The sequence below is a fragment of the Camelus ferus genome, chromosome 23 (assembly GCF_009834535.1).
Source record: "Camelus ferus isolate YT-003-E chromosome 23, BCGSAC_Cfer_1.0, whole genome shotgun sequence".
Taxonomy (NCBI): domain Eukaryota; kingdom Metazoa; phylum Chordata; class Mammalia; order Artiodactyla; family Camelidae; genus Camelus; species Camelus ferus.
The window spans coordinates 27,184,387-27,203,425 of NC_045718.1; the positions used below are offsets into that span (position 1 = coordinate 27,184,387).

General features: G+C 42.2%; 1 long non-coding RNA gene across 3 annotated transcripts in view; it reads right to left on the reverse strand.

Moving 5' to 3' along the window:
- Positions 1-1,542: 1,542 nt before the first annotated feature.
- Positions 1,543-19,039, reverse strand: part of LOC116659255 — a 28,294-nt gene continuing 10,797 nt past the window's right edge. Inside the window, exons 3-5 of one of the 3 annotated variants that reach the window (XR_004314495.1) lie at positions 12,697-12,759; positions 8,181-8,340; positions 1,543-7,334 (exon numbers count right to left, since the gene is read on the reverse strand). This is a non-coding gene — a long non-coding RNA (uncharacterized LOC116659255). Of the gene's footprint in view, positions 7,335-8,180; positions 8,341-12,696; positions 12,793-19,039 lie in introns of all 3 variants that reach the window. The other 2 variants (XR_004314493.1, XR_004314494.1) reach the window with 2 other exon arrangements.

Below are 19,039 nucleotides of genomic sequence, written 5' to 3' on the forward strand. Positions count from 1 at the left end.
GACGTGGTTTCTAGAGGGCCCACTCTCCCCAACATTTCTTCCTAACTAGGTTCGGGGCCACCTCTAAGCTGGATGCTTCACTGGCAGGATGGCAACTCCGTGAAGCGGGCAGATGAGGAGGAGAACATAAACGAAGTGTGTAGAAATGACAGCCCTAAAGAAAGCAATCATGAAATTCAACCTACAGACCCTGAGACACTTAAACTTGCCTTCCTAGGCCAGTATATAAACCAATGTGTGTTCAAATATATGAAGGGTTTCCCAGATTTGTAAGTCTCTCAAAGGCTCAATGGTGTATCCAACTCGGACAAATTTCTAATGAGAAAATGGTGTATAAAAATGTTATTTTAAAAGAGCTATCTTATACCTCTTGTTTATAGCTCTCTATCCTCCTATCACATTTAATCACAGACATTCAATACACACAAAAGAGTATGGAGTCTGATTGAGAAGATTAAGCTCTGTGACCTTGAAAGGTCACTGCTGTTTCCTTGGCTTCTGTCTCTCCTAATACACAGGGGGGTGCACCAGGGGCTCTCTGAGAGTGCTTCTAACCCGTGACTCTGTGATTCTATGATCACTGAAAGTGCGTTGTTTGATGGTCTAGTTGGCATTTAGACAAGGCTGCTCAATCTCTTTATTCAGAACATTGTCATTACCGTTAACATTTTTGGGTAGTGTTCTTGAGTCTGGGAAAACAAAAACAAAAAACCAAAAACCTTAATAGGAATAATTTTGATCTTTCCTCCCTGGATTTTCTCTGTCCCAAGACCTGGTTGGACTTTTTGGGTTTTAGGAGTAACTCAAAAAGACCAGAGGTAGTGTTTGTACAAAACCACAGTTCTTACATCAATAATCAGAAAAGAATCATCTTGCTGCTTGAACCCCTTCCTTTTTCCTCTTGCACTGAGGCCCGCTGAACCAGTTTGTCCAGCTTTGGAATTATCCGTAAATTTGTTTATTGTCTTTTGAGGAGACAGTCAAAGAATGGTGCCAGGACAGACTGGGAAAGACCAATTTAAATGCAAAGACTATCTAGTGTACCAACTCTGTTATAAACAGAATGATCATTTACAAGTGAACTATTCAAAAGACCATGAATCAGAGATGACATATAACGACAGAGGTCCATTTAGTTTATACAGACAGTTCCTTGGTGGCTTAAAAAACAAAGTTTGTTTTCTGGTTGCAGAACATACCACAGCTGTGAGTCAGTCCTGACTCAAATCTCCCTGACCAGTTGACTTGCAGGAGAGAAAAAGCAACTCAGGCTGCTTAACGAGGAGTCGCATCAAGCCGGCTTCCAGAAAGCTGATAAAGCAGCTTCCCTGCACCACAGAAAATGTGACTTTTCGTCATCATTTCCTTTTTCCTTCCTTTTTTTCTCATTAAGTAAATCCATTTTGGAGGAATTGTGGGAAAGTTTCAAAGTTGAGCAAAGTATGCTCTCTGTGCCTCAATTTCCAAATCTGTAAAAATGGTAAGGACCAAATATTCTAATATATGACAAGCACTGAGAATAAAACAACTGTTCAACCAATGTTTCCCATTATTATTTATTATTATTATTATTTTGTTGAAAATCTTCTCCCAGTCTGTTTTTATGGGTTAAATTGTCTATCTCACTAGAGTACATTCTATTTCTGATACATACATTATACAGATTTTAAAAGACAACCCAATTTTCAAGGACATTTTTTTTAAAAAACTAACCTTCTGGGATAAGGTAATCAGTGCCTGAAGGAAAAGTAAATATTTCAGTAAACTTAGCCAAACAATCATGTATATTAACAGATTGTGACAAGCCAATTTTCAAGGACATATTTTTTAAAAACTAACCTTCTGATACAAGATAATCAGTACATGAAGGAAAGTAAATTTTCAGTAAACTCAGCCAAGCAAGCAACAAACATAATATAGTATACCTATTATATAATATTATATATTATACATTCATATAATACATGAGTCATTTTCCGCATAGGAGGCCACAGTACACTTGAGTGTCGTGCGTCTGCTGTGATGTTTTGTGTAGCCACACTTGGCCAGAAGGAGCTAGATCTTCTCTGTTGTTTTCCAAGGGGCAGACTTGCAGGTTTCACTTTGTATTATAGTAAGATTCCCTTCCCTTTTTCTAGGGGTATTTCTCATCTAGCTTGTTTTTCATTATTTCTTGGCATCACAAAGGGGAACACAAAGGAGATACAGTGAGATGATGTAAACTTCCTTTCATGATGAAGTCAATCCTTTCATTTTATATCTTAAATGTGGTCTTTCCTTTTCTCAATATCCAAGAGTTGCCACTGCTCATTCCAGACTCACTGATACCCTCTTACCTCCACCAAGCAACCATCCAACGTAATATGCATTTGTTGGGGTACCAGGGAGGAAGGGAGGAGAAAGGTGTTTTGCTCATAGCAAGTACAGTAATATCCTTCAGGGACGAGTTGGCGTGGGAACTGGAGGTCTTCTGTCTCCCAAGGGGCACGCCCATCAGACCAGAAACCCCACTGAGGTCATCCTTGATTGCTTCCCCGTCTCATGACTGTCCAGTCAGTCCCAGAGTTGTGTGAATTCTACCTCCTGGGTATGTTTCCAGCTTGTCTCTGCTTCTGTCTTTATGATCACAATCCTAGCTCAGATCACCTTCCGTTCTCACTTAGATAAGGAAAACATTTTCTCCCAGATCTCCCTGCCGCCAGATGTCTGCAAACCACTTTCCACACCAGAAAATAAGTTGAATCACGTTGAGTGCTTCTGATGTGCCCGGGACTGTGGAAACCACATCATTCATTTAATCCCCGTAACAATCTACGGAAGTTGACATGGCTCTTATTTCCTTTTTACAGGTGAGCAAATTACTGAGAACTTAAGGCACTTTCTACATTTTCACAGCTAGTAAGTGACAAAACCAGGATTCAAGTCCAGTGTGGCTCCCAGACTCAATTAAGCACTACATCTACCACCACTTGACTAACTCTCCTCCCGAACAGTTAATCCTAACTCATTAATGTGGTAGACAGAGGCCATGGAAGGCTGCCTCCTGGCTGCTGTTTATCCTCGTTTCCCAAGTTCCCCACTCTCTCCACTCCCCCCGCCAGACTGAACAACCTGCTGTCCCCACTCACTCACCTCTATGCCACTGCACCTGCTGCTTGCTCAGTCTGAGACATGCTTTCTACGTCTCCAGCTGGGTTCCCACTATTTCCATGGCTGATGTGTATTGAGCATCTACCTGGTGGCAGGTACATTCCTCACCCCGTTTATTCACTGGAATAACTGTAAAATAGATCACTTATTTCCATTTTATAAAAGTGGAAACTGAGCTCTAAGAGGATAAATAAATTTCCCACTGCCCACAGCTAGTGAGTCAAACCAGGTTTGTTGTAGCCAAGATCTTGCTCAATCACTTAAAAAGTTTCTTTTTTTCTAAGTTAAGGTATTACATATCAAAACATTCATCCACTTTAAGTGTGCGGTTTGATAAGCTTTGATAATGGTACGAAACCATGGAACCATCACCACTATAAGATATACAATAGTTCTCTCACTTTGAAAGATTCGCTAGTGGGGAGGGTATAGTTTAAGTGGTAAAGCACATGCTTAGCATGCCTGAGGTCCTGGGTTCAATCCCCAGTACCTCCATTTAAAAAAAAAATTAAATAAATAAACCTAATTACCTCCCCCCCCAAAAAAAACTTTAAAACAAAGATTCCTGTGCCCCCTTTATAGTTCTTCCCTTCACCCCACCCTCAACCACTGATCTATTTTCTCTCATGATAGTAATATCATACAGTTTGCAGTTTGACTTCTTTCACTCAACCTAATGTCCTTGAAATTCAACCAATTTAGTTGCATGCATTAATTTTTTTTCTTTTCTATTGCTAAGTGGTAGCCTATAATATGGGTATACCATAATTATTTATCCACTCACTAACTGACAGACATTTGAGTTGCTTCCACTGTTTGACATCCTAGATGAAATGAATAATGTGGCTGTGAATATTCATATGCACATCTTTGTGTGGAATACATTGTCATTTCTTTTGAATAAATATCTAGCAGTGGAATTACAAGGTCATACGGTAAATCTGGTTAACTAACAAGAGGCCACCGCACTTTTTTTCCAAAGTGGCTGTCCCATTTGGCATTCCCACCAGAATTTTACTACTTCTTTTCCAATATACATGTATATATACATACATACATACATACATATATATATATATATATATATATATATATATATATATATATATATATTATATATACCTTTTATATCTTTTTGGTCTAATTATTACTGCCAAGTACATCCAATACAATGTTAAGTAGAAGTGGTGAATGCCGATGTCCTGGCCTTGCTCCTGATCTTAGGCAGAAGCACTGACATTAGCTGTAGGTTTTTTCATACACATTTTTAGTCAGATAGCCTTGATCAAATTGAGAAAGTTCCCTTCTATTCTTAGTTTCCTACTAGATTTCTTATGAAAGGGTGTTGAAATATGTCACATGCTTTTTCTGCCTTTATTGAAATGGTCATATGGTTTTTCTCCGTTATTCTATTAATAGTTTCAATTTCATGGAACCATTTTTAGATGTTAAAGCAATCTTGCATTCCCAGGATAAATACAGCTTGTTGGATTGAATTTGGTAATGTTTTTGAGGATTTTCATGTCTATGTTCATGAGAAATACTGCTCTGAAGTTTTCTTGTGAGCTCTTTGTCTGGTTTTGGAATCTAGTCAATGCTGGCTTTATAAAATTACTTGGAAAGTATTCCATCCTCGATTTTCTTAAAGGGTTTGTGTAGGATTGATATTATCACTCCCTTAAGTGTTTAAAAAAATTCATCAGTGAATCAATCCAGACCTAGGGTTTTCTTTGTGAGACCTTTTTTTATTCATGAATTCAATTTCTTTAATTAATATAAGGCTGCTTAAGTTTTCTATTTCTTCTTTGGTCAGTTTTGGTAATTTGTGTATTCCAAGAATTTTGTCCATTTCATCTAGGATGTCAAATTTATTGGCATAGAATTGTTTATAGTATTTTCTTATTATTTCTTTAATGTCTGGAGGATCTGTAGTTATGTCTTGTGTTTCATTCCTGAAATTGAGAATTTATGTCTCTGCTTTCTTCATCAGTCTGGCTAGAAATTTATCAATTAAAAAAAATCTTTTTACAGAGTCAGGTTTGGTTTTATCAATTCTTTCTATAGTTCTGTTTTCTCTTTTATTGATTTCTGCTTTAATTTTTATTATTTCTTGTCTTTATCTGGATTAAATTTGTTCTTCTTTTTCTAGTTTCTAAGCTTATAGCTCTGATCATTGATTTGAAACCTTTCTCCTTTTCTATTATAGACATTTAAAGCTATGCATTTCCCTCTAAGTACTGCTTCAGCAGAATCTCACAAGTGTTAATGGTTTGTATACTTGTTTTCATTCAGTTTAGAACATTCTCTAATTTATCCTGGTTTTTAAAACTTAATAGTTATTTAGAAATTTAATGTTTAATTTTCAAGCACTTGGGCTTTCTCTTAGTTATTTTATTTTTATCAATTTGTAATGAATTCCATTGTGGCCACACAATATACTTGGTATGATTTCAATCCTTTGAATATTATTGAGATTTATTTTGTTATCTAGAATATAGACTATCCTGGTAAATGTATTATTTGCAGTTGAATTTATATTCTACTATTTTTGAGTTTAATGTTCTATCAATAACAAATAAGTTATTTCTGATTTTTGTCTAGTTCTTCTATGATTAATTGCTGATATAAGAGGTATTAAAATCTCTAACAATGATTGTGGAATTGTTTACCTACCTCTTTCATTCAGTCAACTTTTGCTTCCTGTATTTGAAGTTCTATGTCTCAGTGCATACTCATTTATGTTTTTTATGTATTTTCCTGGTTATGTAACCCCTTCAGAGATTATATAGAAGAACTTATACATCAATCTTATACATACATTGTTAGATTTATACCTAAGTTTTTCATTTGGGGGGATGCTAATGTAAGTAATACTGTGTTTTCAGTTTCAAATTCTGCTTGTTTATTGCTGGTATATAGGAAAGCAATTGACTTTTGTATAGTAACCTATGTCTTTTAACCTTGTTCTAATTTCTTATTATTACCAGGAGGTGTTTTTGTTTTTTTAATCAGTTCTTTCAGATTTTCTACATAGATGATCATGTCATTTGCATACAGTTTTATTTCTTCCTTCCCAATCAGTATACCTTTTATTTCCTTTTCTCATCTTATTGCATTACCTAGGACTTCCAATACTAAGTTGAAAATAATTGGTAAGAAGGAACATTCTTGCTTTGTACATGATCTTAAAGAGAAGGCTTCCAGTTTCTCCATTAAGTATGATGTTAGCTGTAGATTGTTATCCTTGATCAGACTGAGAAAGTTCCCTTCCATTCCTAGTTCACTGTGAGTTTTATCATGAGTAGGTATTGGATTTGTCAACTAGTTTTTCTGCATCTATTGATTTCATCTTGAGATTTTCTTCTTTAGTCTGTTGACGTGATAGATTACATTACTTGATTTTCAAATGTTGAACCAGAATTGCATACCTGCGATAAATCCCACTTGGTCGTGATACATAATTCTTTTTATACATTGTTGGGTTCAATTCACTAGTATTTTGTTGAGGAGTTTTGTGTCTATGCTCATGAGAGATATCAGTCTGCAGTTTTCTTTCTTGTAATGTATTTGTCTGGTTTTGATATTAGGGTAATGCTGGCCTCACAGAATGAATTTAGAAGTATTCTCACAAGAGTATGGGCCCCGTAACATTGGGTTCCCCTGGAGCTCTTATCTTGCATATACTTGTCCACACTGGGCATCCGGTAACTGTCAATCACAGCTCCAGTTTTCCTACCCCAGCCCTGGTTCCCATCGAGCATCCTTTAAGTACAGAGGAGTTTCTGCTCACAAGATTCTGCTCTGATAAGTTGGAATTCTCTGTATTCACCTTTCTGTCTCTCTAATTTTGGACGCAGCAGTATGGCCTGTGACTTCACATCTCTTATGAATCTAAGAGTTGTCACTTCTTCAGTTTGTTCAGCTTTTTATTTGTTATAGTGGAGCAAGTGGCAATTTCCAAGCACCTTACTTGTGGAACCAGAAACCTGAAGTTGTTGGTTGATGATTCTTACTTTCGGCCATCCTCTGAACTCAGCTTAGGCATCCTCTGGACAATCTTCTTTGGTTTTATGCCTGGGAGGAGCATGTCCTCTATTTGCTCTCCTAACACCCTGTGCTTCCTCCAGTCGAGCAATTCATTCTCTCATTCCTTGCCCAATAACAGGTGCCAAACAACCACTCTCCTAAGAAAGGAAAAAGCCATTATGAATAAAAACATCTCCTCTCTTAAAAAGCCTACAGCCTAAGGGGGAGAGAAAGACTAGAGAATCAGGCAATTACTATGATAATTATGGCACATGACCCAATTTTCACTGGTCATTGAAAACTTTCCAGAGGACAGGAATATCAGAACTCTGAGGAAAATGACAAGTTAGCCAGGTGCAGAGAGTTTGTTTATTCCTATGTCAGTCTCCCTTGTTTAGAGTCTAAATTTCTGGAGGACAAGGTCCATTCATGTTTGTATTCCCAATGCTCATTAAATGTTCAAGGAAGTAAATAAGTGAAATTTAATAACTGGAAAATGAAAAAAAAAAAAAACAGGGCATATCAGATTGGAGCAATAAAAGCACTGAAACTTTATGATGTGTTCCGGAACTGTCAATAGTCAGGGATAATTGGATTATGGTGTCTGTGGAGAGGTGGAGTGGATGAGACTGCGGCCAGCTGACAGAAGACCAAGAATGTCAGATCATGGACTTTGGTCCTTATTCAGCAGACAATGAAGGACTCAAAAAAAGATGTTAAAATGACAGTCGCAAGCGAGTTAACAGAAGCAGCCATCTCTAAGCACCCACTGCTTCTTGTGAGGAGTGACTCCCAAGTAATTCCTAAATTAGGATTCCTAAATTCCACATCAGCAGCTAAAAGGCATTTTAAAAATAATAGTCTTAGCTTCACAAATAAAGAAGGGATTAACTCTCTGCAAATATTTAAAATCTTTGACATCCCAGACAAGCCCCATTCTTCTGCTTGACTGGAGAGGGCCACACCTGTTCCCTAGGGTCACCTCTCCCAGGGCACCAACAAACCTTCTCCGACACCCTGGCCCCGGGAGCCCTGGGGATTAGCTAGGAGTGCCAGTCTGCAGAGGCTGACAGATAGCTCTGAAGCAGCTCCAGTTTTGTCGTCTAGGAAGATGGTAGGATTCTCTTGAATACTTTCTCATTGTCAAAGGGTCAATGTGGGAACCTAAGGAGAAAAGAGCGTGAAAGGACGATGTTACTCACATGAACACGTGTCTCAACCAGGTGGACTTTCCTTGGCATTTGAAGCCCCATATCTTCAGTTGTTGCAGGCACCCCCAATATCCCTCCTAGAATGAATTCTGCTAATGGCATTGTATTATCACTAAATTAAAAATTTTACTTACATCACTGTGAATAATGAACTTGGAGACCCTTCTTAAAGAAACGAATATAACCCTGCAGGATATGCAGAATGGGATTAAAGAAGAAGAGAGGTAGTCTGTTTTTCTTTGATGCATCTAAGTAGTTTTTAATTTTGAGATTCACAAAGGTGATAACGGGTGGCTGGCTGATGGGACAAATTCAACCACATGCCCTGTTCCGCTTACTCAGTGTACCAGAAGTCAGGAAGTTTCCCACTAGAAATCTGTTTTCTCTGGAGAAACTGGAAGACCTGGTTACACTGGGCCCACTTTCCCACAGGAGCCACAATAGTGCAGAGCTGAGCGGCAGCTGCCCCTCCACCCGGCTACACACCCTCCAGATCCGCAGCGCCCCCTGCAGGCTCATGACCGCTTCCGTCGCTGACACACATCTGCCTGGCCCCTCACTTCAAGGCTTCTGAGTTTTCTGACCCCTTTTTCAGAAATTCTTTAACTCTTCTCAAACCTTCCTCTGTTTCTTCTCCTGGTCTGTTTCCAAGCCTTTCACTCAGAGCAGGCGAAAGGAGTTTTCCTGTCCTGGGAATCTCATTAAATTGTTTTAACAAAACCCCTTAGAAAAAACCCTCATGGGGCTCACTGGCTTTCCCATGAGGTCTGAAAAAGTGAAAGACAGGGTTAAGAAAAACGAGGTTTGGCTCTAGATCTGCCTGCAGCCTGTTTTGTAACCACAGTATACTTGGCCCAGCACATAGTAGGTGCTCCAGTAATAAATTCTGAATGAATGAATAAACTTTACTGTGGTCTTAAGCAGTTTCCTCATTTTACCAGATGTTCTCCAAGGTCCATCCAGCTCTACTTCCTGTGGTTCTGTAAAGACAAGGGAGATTTTCTGGTGGCTTCATACAGCTGAGTGACAGGATTATGGGCAGGGACCCAGAGTCTACCTAATGTGGATTCTAGTTGGCTAGAGCCTGTAAACATTTGTTTCTTCTGTGCGAAATCTGAATATACAATATACGGAGATTAACAAGCTGCAGAGTCGTCCCTCCCCGCACGGGCAATCCCCTGCAACTGAAGAATCAGAGAATCGGTTCTTAAGACAGCAGGCTCACCAGGGCGATTCCCCCAGGCCCTTCCTCTGTCTTGCACCCTCTGTGCCACCACCACCTGGTGCCCTTTCATCTTCTGCCCTCCCCTTCTGGGAAGCTCCTCCGAGACAGAGCGTCACGGTCTCCTGGCTCAGCACTGCTGCTGGTGGTTAGATGAAGGACGCCTCTATAATTCTGTGGCTTACAAATAGACAAGCCAAAATGCTCATTCTTCTGGGAGAGGCAAACCAACCCTCAGATGATGTTAGGATCCAGATGATAAACATTAGCTCTTTTCCTGGATACTGCCCTTGGTGGGAGGAGTGAAGAGGGGGCCCCGGGAAGGCAGTAGAGCATTAGGGCCCATGGTTGGCAAGGTCAGGGAGGGTCCCATCTGTAACTCTCAACTCTCAACTCTTACAGCATCAACTCTACTGTTATGTAATCTCTAAGTTATTATATTGTATTGAAAACTCTGTCTTTCTGGGAGAGAGATCAAAGTTCAATCAGACAAGAGAAGCGATGGTCCCAGCTGGGGTGGGGTGGATTGCAGGCACAGAGCCATGCCCCCTCTACTTTGTTCCTAAGACTGAGTCTCCCTCCCCCAACACATGGTCTAGTTCTTACCATAGGCCCCTGGCTTTTTCATTTTTCTGGCAACCGCCCCAAACATTCCCCCAGCACCCATGTCTCCTGGATCTGAGCTGGGTCCCTTTCTGAGGAAGAGGAGGGATGAGCTAACCTGTGCTGGGTGGCTTCAGTGTGCCGGCTACATGGAGGTGCATTATCCCTGTCTATCCTCACAGCAGTCATGCAAGGCTGATCTCGTCCCCAGATACAGAGGAAGAACATGGAAGCCACTGAAACTGACAGACAATAAGGACATTTCCCAAGGTCACCCAGCTCGGAAGTGGAGGAGCAGAGGCTGAAGCACGGTCAGTTTGGCTTGAAGCCTTTATGGTCCCATCACTCCCCATGGGGGGCTCCAGGAACTGAAGTGCAGCTCTAAACGCAGCTGAGTCTGGCCTGACCTGCCAGCCACCCTCCCTGATGCCCTACAACTTGCTTCTAAGTGCTGCTCACCTTAGGTTTGTCACAGCTCTGTCCTCTCCCCTGTTTGGGGTGTCCCTCTCTGTTGTACCTTGAGCTCATGTTGTCAACCAGCCTTTGGAGAAAAAAACAAGCTCTGGAGTCATGCCTGGGCTTGGCCACTTCATAGCTTGCTCTGTGACCCTGAGCAAGTTTCTTAGCTACTCTGAGCCTCTGTGTCATCGTATGTAGAGTGTGATGATAAACCTCACCTCAGGGGTGCTTGTACAGACACAAATCAGACTGCCCTTTAAAATCCTAAATTTAAAAGCTGGTTTCTCTGTCCATGAGTCTGGACTCATTGTTTTAAAAAAAAAAATCTTTGTTTTAAAGCTGACTTTGAAAAAACAACTGAGATGACACACGCAGAGGGTTTCACAGATGATATTGCTATTGAAATCACTAAATTGCATTGCATACAAAATAGGCTATAATAATGTCATTCTGGCATTTATTAAGAATGCAACCATTGGGCAACAAAGGCAGAGGAAAATTGTGGCATTCTGTAAGCACATCTTGTAACAAAGCCTCTTTTCAGGAGAGGCCTCTGCGACCACTGCTGACAATTTTCTTTAGGCTCCATCAATGTTTTTCGTTGTTTAAAGACACACATTAATTTAAAGTCTCCTCCCATTCTCTGTGCAAATTACAGCATTCAGATTAAGTGGCAGCTGCTGTAATTAAGACACAGTTAATTGCCTATCTCCTTAATTGCAATGATAGGATTTTGACAGCTTGGTAAATAAGAATTGTTTGGTTTCCTCTGGCAACTTCAGCCTTGTCTCCCATCACAAGTGCTGAGTCACCCAACTCCAGGACCAGGGCTGCGGTCCAAGGGAGCTGGGATGGGAGAGGAACCGTGATTTACCTGCAGTTCTTTCCTGCAAGAACCCCCTACAAAGCATCTATCTTGTTGCCCAGTAAAATCCTCCCAGGAGTTTTCTCCACGTTAGTTAGCCATTACATGAGATTATAAGATGGGACACCACGGAAGCAGGAGGACTGGGTCGTGGGACAATGATTTCTACTGCCAATGGGCACAGGAAGACATGATGCTGCCAATGAGGAAGTAAGTCCAGAGAGTTTAAATATCCAAAGTTAAAGTGCTACTGAGTTCCAACCCCAGTCTTCTGACCCAGTCTCCCCACTGTACTCAAAGGATGCTTGATGGAGGCAGAGAAAAATAAGGGTTCAAAGCAAGACCTTTGGGTATTACAGACCTACGTTCAGAGCCTACCTTTATCTTTACTGCTTGTGTAACTACAGGCAAGTTACTGAATGTTTACAAGCTTCATCTGCTTCCATTGCAAAATGGATTTGGCCACACCCACCTCATATCATTGTAAGAATTAAGAAAAAGAATCTTAGTAAGTGCTCAACCAATGGAAGTGACAGAGCGAGTATAACTTTTGTTCCAAAACTTACATAAATGGATTTTTTGCGTTTCTTTCTTTTCCATAAACTTAATTTTAATGGTGGTCCACATTCCAGGTTCCCATCCAAGGCATTTTTTCTCTAGGGTCTTGCCACCTTCCAATGACATGGTAGCAAGGAGCCAAAATTCAAGTGATTATCATCCCAAACACTGGACCTAGTCTTCAAAGCCTCCTAGGAGGCATGGAGAAGCATTTGCTCTCACCGACCAGGCTACATGAAGCTGCCAAGAAAGGAAGAGAAACAAAACAAGTTCCCACAATAAAACGGCACAAATGCTCATATCCTGCCATGGTTATTATTAGCTCTAACCATGACTGTAAATTCTGATTGTGTTGTGACAACCATGTGATTAGTCAATCTTTGCTTCCTAGAGGCCACACTAGGCTTGGGAACTAAAAAAGGATGTTAGTCACAATGACACCCAACTCTTTCTCAGTGCCACTGGTTTTATACTCAGCTTCCTGTCTTTTCCTAAGTATACAGTGAAGGAAGTATTGGTATATAATACTTAACAGTTTTCAAAGAATGAATGAATGAAGAGGAGTGAGTGAATGGAAAAGTCCTATTTAAAAACAAGATTACCTTTAAGGAAGGTGGATCTTGTCCTGCTCAGCACGTATGTGGGTTTGGCTCTGCAGAGACAGGCTTAAAGAAGACAGAAGATTAGTGCACTTTCCCCTAAACAAAATTCAAGGGAAAGCAGTCAAGCATCGCTTTGGTGGCTCCACAGTCATGAGGGAGCGAGCCTTCCTCAAATGTACTATTATACCATCCTAAATGCAGGGCTTCTACCACATGGTCCCAGGACTGCTCAAATCCCTGCATCTTATCTCATGTGTATCCAACAGGAAGGAGAAGACCACATCTCTTTCTCTGAAGATATTTTCCCAAGACGGCACAGAACACTTCCACTTGCATTTCTTTGGCCAGAATTAGACACATAGCCACAAGTAGATGCACAAACATTGACCCAGCTTCTGACACTGATGCAGACCTCACTCACTGGGCACTGAGACCCTCACTTGAGCAGAGGCCACTGGAGGCCATGACCCCAAGGTGGGGACCCACATAGATGGCACAGCTCCCAGCCAGCTCAGTGCTTCCTTAACCAGCAAACTCTACATGTCACCAGCCAATCAGCAGCCTCAGACCCTGGTTTTCTAATACAAGATGGAAGTAGTACTTACTCTTTTGGCTTTAAAAAACCTACTACATTTCTCATCTCCCAAAACTGATTCCCAGAGTCTAGTATCCATGCTGGAACGGGTTCCTTGCTGGAGAGAACAACTTCCCCACCCCGTGCTCCATCCCCGTGTCTCAGTCTTGATACATATTTTCTTGAACAAATAGAAAGGAGGCTGAGAAAATATATGAATTTTGGTTTTGTCAATCCTGACCTCAGCTAAAAATTTAGGATTCTATCACCATGGAGGAAGGACAGAAGGGATATTGGGGGACAAATAGCAGTCTATATCACACCCACAAATTGAAGAAGCTGGAATTTAAAGTGAAAAACGACATAAGAACATAACCACCCCAGTACCTCTCCAGCCCCAATTCACTGAAATCTTGAGAGGGTTTTGGGCTTCCTCATGTAATGGCATTGGGCTAGAGGCACTCTTACCCAGATTCTAAGTGCCTGGATGATCAAGTAACATCTGGGTCTAACTGAGTGATGCCAGTTGGGACACATGCACGTGTCACTACACAGCCCACAACAGCAGCTCATTTGAGCCCAAGACATCAGCAAAGCATTCGTTTCTTTAACTCCCCTAAACTACAGTTCAGGAAAAAGAGCACTGGACTTGGGTCAGTGGTTCTAAACTGAATTAGGAATCAGAGCTCAACCACTCAGCGAGTGATTTCGTGTAGGTACCAGAACAGAAATAGTAACAGTAGTTAATGCCTGATGAGAAGTTACCATGAACCAAGCACACGCTAGCTACATAGTTTATATACATGGATTCTTTATTCTCCACAAAAATCCTCTGATATAGACCATATTGTTATTACCACTTCTCAAACCAAAGGCAACATGAAGGCCTAGAGATTAAGAAATGACCAATGAGACCATTAAAGTAGCACAGTGAGAATTTGAACCCAAGTCTTTGAAAGGCCAGATTTCTTGCCCTTAACTAACTTGACTAACTAATGCTGCTTCTCACAAAGACGAGAAGATGCATGTGGACTTTAAAAATGTCAGGCGTACATGGGCTGAGACACAAATAAACAGTCCATAGTGCCCAGGGGTGTACAAAGTCAGGTGGGTGGGGCAGGCTCCCTAGATGAAGAATGAATGGAAATCGACCAGGCAGACAAAGGGGGAGAAGTGTCCCAGATCCAGGCGACAGCACACATGACAGCATGGCCTTCATCGACACCAACGTGTCTGCCGGGCTCCGAGATGTGGTCTCAGTCAGGAAGCAAGGAAGGGGTGCATGGGGAAAGATGTCTCACTGATCAGTGAGGACAATATTGCTCAGCAACCCCCAGCAGTCCCTATTATGTCCCACTGACCTGAACTACATCACAAGGTGCCAAGAGGAAGGACAGAAAAGCCACCACTGGCTGAAATGAGTCATGAGTCATCCACTGGGGCTGGGCCAGTTGCAGCCCTGACAAAACTGGGGTTGTGTTAGCCAAGAAGGAATGGGGCTGTGTGGTGGGGAGGCAGCCGGGAAGTGGGGACCAGGAACCCCTGCTTCTGGATCCCAAGACCTGTGCTGGTCCTTGGCACCAAAGTCAAGGGGGAGGTGAGAACAGCACAGTGAGACGAGTGAGAGGAAGAACTGAAACCAGGTAGTAAGATACTGGAGGTGAGAGCAGAGAGACCGGGACTCGTCGGCAATTCCCAGATGTAGGGCCCGGGTGACTGGGTTGTCAGGGACTTAATTCATCAGGGGGCAGAGGATCAGGGCTGGAAGGCAGAATAATGAAATGTACGGTCTTAGCTCGGGCTGCCGTAGTAAAGGACCACAGACAGGGCAGCTGAAACAACGGAGATGTATTTCTCACAGTTTTGGAGGCTGGAAAGTCCAAGGTCAAGGTGCTGGCTGATTTGGTTCTTGGTGAGAGCTTTCTTCTTGACCTGCCCTCTGCTGTGTCCTTACGGGGCTTTCCCTCCGTGTACGTGCAGAGCGCTCCCTCTCTCTCACACTTCATCTTCTTAAAAAAACTTTATACTCATCATTGGTGTCTTATCCTCATGACCTCATCTAACGCAAATTATATCCTAAAGGCCCCAACCCCAAAACCATCACACTGGGGACTAGGGCTTCAGCACGCGAATTTCGAGGTGACACACTCGTTCAGTCCATAACACGCATACAATGATTTTATGACTCAGGAGACATCCTATTGTTTGGGGATTCTTCAGAGACTTTCCCATCTCTTGGTCTGCTGACACATGAAACAATTAAAGCAAGTAAATCACTCTTACATAAGCCTCATATAACAAAACAGTAATTGTCATCATCAAGTCGAAGGCAGTTGGAGTGGCTGCCTGATCCTATTTCCCCAGGGCCTGTGTCCATGCTATGTGATCCTAACCCCGACAGATGGGCTGTGTCATCGTCATATCAATGTCAGTGCCCAGGGGACCAGGAACCCCGCTTCTGGATCCTGAGACCTGTCCTGGTGCCTGCCTTTCTAGAGCCTTTTTGCCTTACTTTGCAGCCCGGTGCAGAGTTGACCAGCAGAGCTGCAATTCTGGCCTGTGTGTGACTCCAGCCCTCCTAGCTTTTCCTCACTCCTTGTAGCCAGTGCACCTGGCAGGTGCTCCTTAAATATTTATGTAATATTTGCCTGACAAACAGAAATTTTTTAATTGTTAATGAGGAGTATTGTGTCAAATAGTTCCTAAAATTTCAGATTGTTTTTCATCCAATTGCAAGACACCAGAAGCTTGGGAAGAATTGTTTTTATCACAGGGAAGAAACTTTTTTTTTTTTCTTCTTTTAAGCCTTGTTTGAATGGAATATTCTTTAGCCACCATTTCCTCCTTCCCTCCCCAGCATTTGCTGGAGGCAGATGGAGAATCCAAGAGCTGTGGTTCTTTTAAAGGGAGCGGTCTTTCAGCTTTGGGTTGGTCTCTTACATAGAGTTTCCCAGAAAATACATCTGAGACAGACATTTGCTTGGGGGAGGTTTTGGCGTATGTTCCTGTAGCAACACTTCGAAGGGAGTGAAGGAAACAGGACCTGGCAAAGGGATAAGCTGAGCTGTGAGTCACTTGCCTCAAAGGCCTCAGCCAATGGCATGGGAGCTGGAATGGGAACCTTGGAGATGTCCCCAACGGGGGCCAGGAGTCTGGACTTCATAGCCCACATTAACGGGCCACTGGATGTGGGCTGCGCCAGGAAGAATGTGGTGTCTTGGCAGAGGCAACTCTTTTTAGGAGGGAAATTCTTGGGAAAGGGCTGAACTGGGATATGTCCGCAGGCACTGCCTTGACTTGGGGCTCCAGCAGGTGCAGCCTGGATCGGCTGGAGAGCCCTCTGACAATCTGGCCAGGATTCAGTCCAAGATCACATGGTGCTTTTGTTTGTCTTATTTCCTTAGTCTCTTAACCTAGAAGAGCTTCTCAGCCTTTCTGTATCTTCTGTAACGTCTTTGAAGAGTTTAGGCCAGTTATTTTGTAGAAATATTTAAGCTTGTCTAGTCTGTCCTTATGATTAGAATTCAGGTTGTATTCTTTTGACTCATAATTTCTTTCCTCTCTTAGCAGGTCCAGTACTTCCCCTGAAGGTTATATTCTTCCTTGGTCTAAGTATTGTCTGGTGGCCAGAAGAGGGAAAATGGGTAGATTCTGAAGAAAGAAGATGGTCTCTGCATTGCCTTCAAGCACGAGAGGAACAATAACCCTTAAAAGGGAGGAGCCACTTGCGCAGGCCCAGAAATTCCAATGAGTCTGATTTTTCAAGGTTCCCAAGTGCATTGACCCTTTTTCCTATCCCAGAACTTAGGTTGCCACTCCTTTCCATTTATGGCCTTGACATTGACACAGCAAACTTGTTGGTACTTTTCTCTGGGCTCCACCACCCTTACACTTAAGTCCTGAGCTTGATTCTCATCTGTTTCTACCCTCTTGCCACAGCAATTGTGCATCGTCCTATGTGTTGCAAAAGGGGTCCTCTGCTTCCACATTTTGTCTAAATTAATGATGAATGACCCTCAGAGGCTCACTGTCTTACTGAAAAACACAGCTGTCCACATCAAGAGCCATCCAGCTTCCTTGCTGTCATAATTACTTCTTCCTCCAACTTCCCTATTGCCTGAGAAACTGCACCCGCCAGTAGGTTCCCTTCCTCCCCTATCCCGTAAATGAAAGTCCTAGCAATTCCTCTCCTACCATGCCACAGCCATGCCTGCTGCACCTGCCACCGGTGCTGAAGTCCTCGCCAATAGTCTGCCAGTGGGTGATGAAATTCCAAACTTCAATTCAAAATCTGTCTCCTCTGACAACTCCTCAAGCCAACTCTTTTAAATCAGGTTCACCGGGGAACAGATCCTGAGACAGAGAATTGTATGGAGGTGGTTTATTGGGGAAGAGTCTCAGGAACTACCTCTGTATTGGAACAAAGGGAGCAGGACTGAGTAGAGGGAGAAAGTGAACTCAGACACCACAGTTCAAGCTCAGCCGGTTGGTTTCACAGGAACCATGGGAGCTGGGCTGGCCCTTCAGAGTTGTCCAAACTGAGGCCAGGTGTCATTGGAGGTAGGCTGCCTACAGGTGGGAGCTTAAAGTCTGGAAGACTGTATTCTTCAGCCAAGGGCAGCTTGTGGAGGGAGACTCAGTTGTGAGTTAGCGAGAGGCAATATATACTCTAAGCAGATGTGGAAATGCCTCTGTCCCAAGGGGGAGAGCCTGGGCAGGACACCACGTTCTCCACTCCAGGAACCCTCACCCTCTTTGTGGCTAAAGGGCTCATTTGCTTGAAAGGCACCTTTAGAATAGAGAAGTAGAGAAAGCCAGCAGGGGGACCAAAGGAATGGCAGGGGAACTTGCCACGTACGGCTAGCTCCATATTCAAGGTGACAAGGAAACGGGAGGTCTCAGGAAAGTAGCTGAGGAATACTCAGCACAGTTGTTCTGTCCTAGAACACAGTGTGGGTCACTAGAAGTGGGGGCTGCTCTTGTTCCAACCCTCATGGGGATCTAAATAGACCACGGCACCCTGCCCCAATAAGGACTGGGATCTTTTTAATGAGCTCAAATATTAACAGTAGTGTTCCTGGATTGAAGGATTTCTGATTGTTTTAATGTTGCAAACTGTGTTTATCTGAATTATGAGAACATGTGCTATTTTACAATAATAGTTAGATGCTCTATGCAGATGAGGAAGGGAGAGCTCAGAGCTCTCTGATGTCACCCAGAAATGTGAGATTAAGTGGAGAGAAGATGACTGGAAGGTAAGATTTGGGCATCATGAGAAAAGGTGATGACTGCTTCCCTGGAGAGTGGTTAGGATGGCCTAGCAATACTTTGACTTTTAAGGGAGTCAAATGACAATAGGACATGATGGAATGGTGGACTGATAGCTTTACAACCGAATTTTGGAGAATGGTACCACTAGCGCCCCTCTAGCTTACTATTTACAAAAAATCCGGGGGGGGATGTTTAATTTGGAGGATATTTTAAAGCTAAAGAGAATAGATAACTATGTATTAGAGGTCAGTAAGCTTGACACAAGCTTGAAAAAATTCTTATCAGTGAGCATTTTTATGTAAAAGCAGTCCCTATTGTGAGAGGGGTTTAGATGACTAATCCACATGATGACTAGTGTAGATTAGTCATCACAACTTTTGACTTGACTCTTTATTTAAATATTTTTTAATTACTTAAGTTATATTTTAATTTTTTACATATATGGCATTGTATATTATGACCCTAGTTTTCCAAAATTATTCCCATTTATAAAGCTAT